Here is a 9,347-nt window from a genome sequence, read left to right as displayed (position 1 = left end):
CTGGTTAGCAATGAGATACTTCCTTTTCTCAGCCATTCTTTCTCTTTTTTTCTTGGAAGACTAGATAGGAAAGATGGATGAATTAAACCGTGTTTAGATGTTCCCGTGACATGATGGATTGTTAGGCATGGGTGGTTAAATTTATTTAATTTATCTAATTTATATAGCCACCCCATTTCACGAGCAAATTAATTCTCAGTGATCCTGTAAGGACCACCTACTAACAAACTTAAGTCTTATCTTTTATTTTCCAGGCACTGAGTGTCCGTTCCTTCTGCTCTGCGCAACTATGAATGTTTTGGCATGCTGTGTTATTCCGAGCTTCAGTCTTTGAATCGAAGGCTTGCTAGCTGAAATGTTAGAGGGGGAAGAAAGACGCAGAAGGGGCAAAACAAATATATCCACTGGATTAAGCAAACTGCTAAGCTTTTCTCTCTGACTGGGTGCCCTACTTGGCAAATGCTTATCCTTGTTCACTAGCATTTTCTTGGTTCAATATAGCATTAGAATGTCATTCCTCCTCCTCCTCCTCCTCCTCCTCCTCCACTACCTCCTCCTCCTTCACTACCACCACCTCCTCCTCCTCCTCCTCCTCCTCCTCCTCCTCCTCCTCCTCCTGTCATTAACAGTATCTCATTTACACAGAACAGACAGTTTTCATCAGGCAGCCTCTAACACACTTTCGGTATTAATGAAGTTAAAACCATAGCAACGAAATAGTTCTGGCCTATTTCAGATTATTTAATCCTCTTTATCTTGTCTTTGAATCTTGGGCTTACACGTTATTTAGCACATTTCAGTAAGTATCTCGGCATACTGAGAAAAACATCTGCACTAAAAGTTGGCTTTAAGGCCAGGCTTCCCCCTCCAACCTGGTACCTTCCAGATATATTGGGGAGGGGGTAGGAGATCAGAACTCCTGGACTCTCCAGTCAACACATTCATCACCCTCCCTGTCTTCTGGAATCACAGCAAATCACTAAGGTGGGGAGAGCTGGTTGATAGAAGGATATACTAACTAAATTTGTCGGGCTCAGATCACACTGAATTTCTAATATGTGAATCTACTCTGCCGCTTAAGTTGGGACAAAGCATTGTGGTCATGGTTTAAGGAGCTATTTTAGCAAGGAGAAGACCTCTAGTAAAACAGCTTTATTAGGTTTCCAAAGAGCAAAAATACAAAGGCTGTGATTGGTTGCATTGTAATCGGAGATGTCCATGGGGATAAAAATCAAAAAGTCTATAAAATGGTGGCCACAAAGATACAGTTAAATTCCTTTCTCCCCTTTAACAGGCATCTCATGTGTGATTTGGGGTGAGGTTTGATAAAATGATCATAGCCATTATCTTGCTGCTTTTATTTTTTTTTAACCCAGAGTAAAGATGCCCTTGACTACAGTGGTTTTATTTAGTGATTTGTAGACATTTTTTTTTTTGTAAATTAAATGCCTTCTGAGCTTCTGTAATGGTCCAGTCTATATTTCGACATCTTCTGTTCTAGGCTGTGATGGGAGAACTTGTCAAATGCTTTGCTGAATTCAATGTTTTCTATGTCTACCATATTCCCCTGGTCAACTAAAGTGGTCTCTGAAGCCAAAAAAAATGGGAATCAGATTTTATTTGGCATACCTCATTCTTGATATTCACACATTGGCTCCTTTCAATAAACACATTCTTTTCTGAATGCTCACAAGTCAACTGCTTAATAATCTGTTCTGGATTTCTTTCTAGGACTGACATCAAATCAGTGGTGGGTTCTTCCCGGTTCCGCCCAGTTCCGCCGAGCTGGTGGTGGTGATGATATGACATCACTGAACCGGTTCTGCCCCCCCTACCCACCCCCGCGTTATTCTTATCTTTTATTTGGCTCCACCCCCAATCTATTGCTGCCTCCTGAGTCCCAGCTGATTGCTAGAGGGAAAAAAACTGTTTAAACTCTTGCCGTGGGGGCTTCAAAGGGCCCTCCTACAGCTGATCAGTGTTAAAAGAAAACAAATGAGTAGACCGGTGCCTGCAAAAATAAATGGGTAGACCAGTGCCTGCAAAAATACATGAGTAGATCAGTGCCTGCAAAAATAAATGGGTAGATCGGTACAGCTCTGCAAGCAGTTAAAAGCCTGGTAGACCAGTACCTCTGCTAAATCCTAAATAATTGTCACATGATCATCAAGCCACACCCACAAAATAAGCCACGCCCACAGAACCGGGAGTAAAAAAATTTAGAACCCACCCCTGCATCAAATGGACTAGTTTGCATTTATATTCTACTTTTCTTCCCCTTTTTTCTTTTGAATGGAGGAACATTTGGTGCTCTTCAGTTCTCTGACACTCTGCCCAGCCTCTTTGATTTCTCAAAGATCACAAAAAAAGGACTCCAAGGTGACATCTACAAGCTCCTTCAAGATTATGAAATGTAATGGTTCAGTCCTGGTAAGTCCATTCTTTGGTTCATTCTTGGTACCAGGGCTTTACTTACTTGGGTGTTTCTCCCTCCCTGCCTCCTTGATCAGTTGTTCTGCTTAAGTCTATTTTAGTAGACTTAGGAGCCTGAGTGACTGAGAGACTTAGGAGCTCCTAGTAGTAGGAGCCTGAGTGGCGTAGGAGGCTAATGCCTCCTAAAGCAGCATTTAACATCCAGCTGCCTGCAATTACTGCAAGTTCAATTCTCACCAGGCTCAAGGTTGACTCAGCCTTCCATCCTTTCTAAGGTGGGTAAATTGAGGACCCAGTTGTGGGGGCAATAAGCTGACTTTGTATAAATATACAAAAGTATGAAGGCTATTGCTTAACGCATTGTAAGCCGCCCTGAGTCTCCGGAGAAGGGCGGCATATAAATCAAATAAAAAAAAAAGTAGAGCTTGTATCTGGGAAGACAACCAAACAAAGGAGGAGTTGAAGAACCTACCTCCGTGATGGCGAACCTATGGCATGTGTGCTACAGCTGGCATGCAGAGCCCTCTCTGCGGGCACATGAGCCGTCGCCTAGCTCAGCTGCACTGCGCATGTGCACACGCCTCTCGCTGGCCAGCTGATTTTCGGGTCTCTGCCACACATCGGGGGGGGGGGGACAGGGTGCATGTGGGAGATGTGCGATTTTGTGTGCATGTGTGGGGGGTGGGGGGAAGTGTGAGGGCCCATTTTTAATCCTATGGCTTGTTTTTGGTCCCAGGAGGCTGCAGAGAGGCCGACTAGGCCCAAAATGGGGCACAAGGAGTGTCGCGCTCGCATGCATGGGGGGGGCGGGGAAGCATGGGGGTGTGACATGCACAGGGGGAGCACGGGGGGTCATGCACGCAAGTGCAGAGGGGCGGGCACTCATGGGAGGTATTGCACATGCATTGCATTATGGGTGCTGGCATGCATGTGTGCTGTCACGCACGCATGCGTGCTTTCAGTAGACGACAACAAAAAGGTTAGCCATCACTGACCTACCTTGTCCTCATCAGCTGGTCCTGTCCTACCATCTTTTCTAACCAAATGTCTGGCTTTCTTCCTTTTAGTATTAAGGTGACATTATCTCATACATCTTTTAGGAAGGAATACAACAAAGATTAAAAAGTGCCTCCCCATTTCCATTTGAAAAGTTGCACACATGAAGTAAAGTGTTTGTGTGTGTGTGTGTGTGTGTGTGTGTGTGTGTGTGTGTGAGAGAGAGAGAGAGAGAGAGAGAGAGAGGGAGGGAGGGAGGGAGGGAGGGAAGGAGGGAGGGAGGGAGGGAGAGAGAGAATGTATGTGTCTGTGTTCTAATTTTATTTATTTATTATTTATTTATTTTATTATTGATATTTCTATGCCGCCCACTCTCCGAGGACTCTGGGCAGTTTACACCAAAGACAGTATACTAAATAGCATATTGCCCCCAACAATCTGGATCCTCATTTTATCCACCTCGGAAGGATGGAAGGCTGAGTCAACCTTGAGCTGGTGAGATTTGATCCGCTGATCTGCTGAACTAGCAGTCAGCTGAAGTAGCTGCAGTACTGCACCCTAACCACTGCGCCACCTCGCCACCTCCCATTCAGTCTCTAGGACAATGGAGAAATGTGTACATATTATTTTAAAGTATCCCATTCAATTAGGCAACACATACCACGGTGCACAGAAAGTGAAATTTAAAAGGGCTTATTCTTTATATCTACTTCGTGTAGCAAGTGCTTAGGACTGAGGTGGCATTTTAATTTTTTTTTTTTCCTGAGATGGCGTGACAGCCAAGAGATGGAAACTCAGCACACAACCAATGTTTTTCCTCCTGTAGCTTGTGCATTTGGCCACAAAAGTCAGAACTACTGATGCTGCAATTCTACAGCCACTGGCCTCAGAGGAAACCCCTGACTAGGCATGCATTATGATTGCACTTTTCAAGTACTTTCGGATGGCAGGAAATGCACTGAATGTTAAGAAAAACTTCCTCGCGGTGAAAAAAATAGTTCTAAAATGGAATCAATTGCAAAGGCCTCTTTACAGAAGCTAGGCCAGTGATGGCAAACCTTTTCGGCATAGAGTGCCGAAAAGGTCACACGGAAATATTGCACACACATACACACACACACACACGCTCGTCAGGGCTGCGCTCCGGAAAAGCCGAACTTCTGGGTTCTAGCACACATGCGTGTCTGATGATCAGGTGGCCGGCACGCATGCGCAGGCTGGTTTTCAGCACTGCCGCATGCATGAGGAGATTGCGCTTCAGAAAAGCCGAACCTCCAGGTTCTGGCATGCATGCGCACCCGACAATCAGCTGGCCAGCACACAGGTGTTATGGAATGATGGGACCAAACAACATTCCTGGTCAGCCAGAGACAGTTTATTGCGCAGTTTCAGAATCAGATTTGTATCTGCAATTCTGAACCCAGAAGAGCTCTGATACGACTGCTTTTATACATCTCCAAGACAAAGGATTTTGCTAGCACAGCAGTTTTCCATATATGGTTAACATACATTTGTTACATTATAATTGACACTTTCTAATTACTAAAGTCCTTCATTATTTTCTAGTTCATAAGATTATCTTAGCTAAACAACCTTCCTCAGTTCTGTGATTGCTGATGCGTAGATTTATGGCTGCTTTGGATAATAAGTAACTTTTTGTTTCATATGGATGTCCTTGCATCCTTGACAGCTAGGCCCCTCAGAAGATATATATTACCAAGAATGGAATTTAGCTGACTTAGTGTAATCTCTAAACAAGCACATTTCTTTCTTATAATAATGTGAATAAAGAGGGTCCTTCAGTGTTCATATAGTTGGCCCTGTACTATTCCTACACTATTCACACTGGTTTTCAGCACTGCTGTGTGCACGAAGAACAGCTGATTGTCACACACACATGCACGCCAGAGACCCGGAAGACAGACAGGCAAGGCCGCGCATGCTGGGCAACATGGCTTCGCGTGCCATTTTGGGTACGCGTGCCATAGGTTTGCCATCACAGAGCTTGGCTATCATTTCTAAGGGGAGGATTGAACTCAAGGCTCTAAACAGCCCCTTCCAACTTAATGATTCCATATATACTGTATGAGGGCTCCTTGGTACTCTCTGAGCTTGCCTGTTTTCTTGCAGGTGTTTCATTACCACCATCAGTAGCATTGCTGATGTTACCTAGTTTGGTAATGAAATGCCTGCAGGAAAACAACCAAGGTCGGAGAGCACCAAATTTCAATACTGAGATGCAAATATTATCCTCTATTGCAGGCCCATAAAACTGGCGGCCCACGGGCAGGATACGTCACACGCAGGCCACACCCACCCCAGCTCCGCAAAGGCAAAAAGTCATCGCAATTCTGCATGATCTGGCCTATGAGGCGATCAAGTTTGACACCCGTGCTCTATTGAATCCATGGTGGCGCAGTGGTTAGAATGCAGTATTGCAGGCTAACTCTGCCCACAGCCTGGAGTTCGATCCTGACCGGCTGAAGGTTGACTCAGCCTTCCCTCTTTCCGAGGTCAGTAAAATGAAGACCCAGATTTCTGGGGGCAACACGCTAATGTTGTAAACCACTCTGAGAATGCTGTAAAGCTTTATGGAACAGCATATAAGTCTTAAGTGCTATTGCTATTCTATGTATCCCCAGCCCCTGCTGCTTTCTTCTCTTTGTTTGGTAAAATCTGAAAAGAATTGGCTCTGCCTCATCCCATTTCGACCCTATAAAACTCCAGGCATTGTTATTTAAATTCTTAGTGTAAATTTGTACTGCAGATCAATCTGACTTCAAATGCTGTTGAGATTTTGCATTAAGCTTTTGCAATTTACAAGTGTTTGTAAAACTTTGTGCTTTGCAAGAGCCTCCCAAGAAGAGGTGAAGAACATTGGCAGTTTCATTGTTTTGTTTAGGTTGCCATAATGCCAAAGTTGAAAAAGTAAGGGACTAGCTTTAATAAAATCCACAAGCCCTCTCCTGGTCTTTCATATAGTTCCAGGACTAAGGCAGAGATGGGGCTGTATCTCAAAGGATTGTCAGGTTGCTTTCTCAATCTTGTGCATACCCATAAAAAGATACGCTGAAGATAGGTCCTTAATAGTCCCGGAGACAAGCAACTTTAATTCACTTACAAGAGGGGTATCAAACAGCGGTGAAATCCTCTGAAGTCTGCTACCGGTTCTGTGAGTCTGCTACCGAGCACGCGCTTCGCACACATGTGCACCTGAGGTACGCACACGTAGCGCTAAAAAGGGAACATTTTGAAGACTTCCAAGTCTCCAAAGGTAAGTAGAACAGCGAGGGGGGTAATCCGCTGTGCCACATGATATAGATTAGCTAGAAAGCAGGAAATCCGATGATTCTAGCTAATATAAATCACACGCCACAGCTGATTGTCACCCAGCTGATCATTGGAAATACCGGTTCGCCTGAACAGGTAGGATTTTTTACTACCGGTTTGGGAGAACCGGTCCGAAATGGTAGAAATGGTGTCAAACTTGCATCGTCACATCATTGTCACATGATGTATCACGATTTTTCCCCCTTCACTAAACCAGGGGTGGGCGTGGCCAACACATGACGTATCCGGCCTGCAGGTCGCGAGTTTGACACGCCTGGCTTACAACATGCACAGGTAATCCTTGACTTGCAATCCTTGACTGTACCAACCACAATTGGGATCAGAATTTCCAACGCTCAGCAAGACAGTTAAAGTCAGTTGCACCCAATTTTAGGAGCCTTTTTTTCCCATTATTGTTAGGTGAACCACTGCAGCTGTTAGACGAATCATGCAATCATTAAGTGAATACAGCTTCCCCCGCTGTCTTTGCTTGCTGGAAGCCAATGGAGAAGGTTGCAAATGGAAAGCACAAGATACTGGGATGCTATAACCATTATCAATACATGCTGGTTGCCAAGTCCCGGAATTTTTATCCCATGACTGTGAGGATGCTGCAATGGTTATAAGTTTGAGGACTAGTTCTAGATCACTTTTTTTTCAGCGCCATTCTAACTTTGACTGGTCAGTGAAACCAATGTTTGTAAGTTAAGGACTCACTGCAGGCAGTAAGAAGTGGGACCTGGGTAGAATCCAGTTTTCAGGACAGTTTGCAGGAGTTGATAATAAACAGGCAAGATGGTGGCTGCCAACAGGGCAATCAAAGCTCTGCCCATTTCAATTGTGCCAGCTTAACTTTGTTGTCCATCCCTGTGGAGACCCATGCCAGTTTTCTTTTGGATACCTTTTTCCATTGTTAGTTCTTTCTTGCCTGAAGCGAGTGGAAGAATTGGTTTAATACCACCAATATTGGTGGTGTCAGGATTCCGACGGATGCCATAATTAAATCATGAGCTTCTAGCCAAGCTTCAAAAGAAATCTAGTTGTTTATTAGGAGCTCCATGTCAGCAGATTCCCAAATGAAGCCAACTCTGACCCCACGTAATTTATGGCCCTAATCATGACCCTGTTTCTCCCCTCCCCCCAGGGTGTGTCATCGATCACATTCGCCAACGGAGCAATTTTGCGGGTTGTAGAGACCACTCCCCTCTGGCCGCTGTGGGTAACCCTGGGAGACAGCCTTGAGAAAGATATGTCTGGAATGCACTCCTGTCTTTGGCTGCCGACTACTTCATCGTTTTCCCATCCCCCTTGCATATGGAGAGCAGGCCAGGGATGCTTTGTGAGTTGACAGGTGGTATATGGGAAGAAGCACCATTATATTAGACATGGGCAACACAGAATATGATTGGAGTAGCATCAACTGGATTTAAAAGCCATCACCACCGCCAAACAACAGCAGAACATTTTGCTCTAACCCACAAATCTTGCAAATCTAGTTAAAAAAGAATATCCCCATTCAGGTTCAGCATGTGCTGCTGAGCTGGGGAAGGAGAGGGGAAGCAGGTTGAATTCAGCCTAGAATAATGGAGATTTTTCTAGAGAGCAGCAATATTTCTTGGTTTGACCAACTAGAACTGATCAGTCATTTCCCTCTAATGGTTCAGAAAAAGCGCTTAGTATTTCTGCTGTAGTGGCAGCTCTCCCCGATTAACAAAGCCAAGCACAAAAGCAAGTTCTCAGCAAAAATCCTTCTAATGAACCTTAAACGCACACACACACGCACACACTCACGGTCACACACACCCTGAGATCGCCAGTTAGGATGTTGCCATACCGCTAAAAGGTTTACGAACTGCGCTGGTTTTGTGTGAAATAGATTTCAGTCTCCACCAAGAAAGCGAAGTCCGTGTTTCTGCATGGCCAGTTTCCCTACTCTTGTCACTTTCATTACAGAAATGTTACAGAGATTTGGAGAGATTTGGAGAGAGTGGGGAATAAATCTTCCTATTTTGCATAAGATTTTTTTTTTCAGCTTTACATCCATCCATCCTGCTTTTTTGTGACGGACACCAGAATACAATCTGATTAACATCAGATTACAATATAGTGCTTTTTGAGGTGGTTTTCTTAGGGCGGGGGACAGGGACGGGCGGGGGGCAGGGGGGAGGGAACGGTTTCTACCAAATAAAATGTCGCTTCAGGAAGAATGTGTACTAATATGACACGTGTCCCTCTTCTCAACAATCTGCATCTGAATTCTTTCTTGCAGGAATACTTTAGTGGAATATGTACAGTACATAAACGGTATTTTCTTTGGATGACAGGCAAAGGGTTTGGTATAGGGCAGTGATGGCTAACCTTTTTGCGGTTGCATGCCAAAAGCAGGGGGAGCGCAGGGGGGTTGCGTGCGTGCATGCCCACACCCATAATTCAATACACCCTGCCCCCCATGCATGCATGTGCTCGCCCCCCGCGCTCCCCCCTGCTTTTGGCACATGATGGCATGGTGGGCCTGGTAGGCTTGTTTTTCACCCTCCCCAGGCTTCAGAGGCTTTCTTGGAGGCTGGGGAGGGCGAAAACAGCCTCCC

This window comes from Pituophis catenifer, unplaced genomic scaffold, assembly GCF_029215685.1.
Source record: "Pituophis catenifer annectens isolate HBS135680 unplaced genomic scaffold, rPitCat1.0.hap2 SCAF_2, whole genome shotgun sequence".
In the NCBI taxonomy this organism is placed as follows: Eukaryota; Metazoa; Chordata; class Lepidosauria; order Squamata; family Colubridae; genus Pituophis; species Pituophis catenifer.
This window is presented reverse-complemented; position numbering follows the sequence as displayed.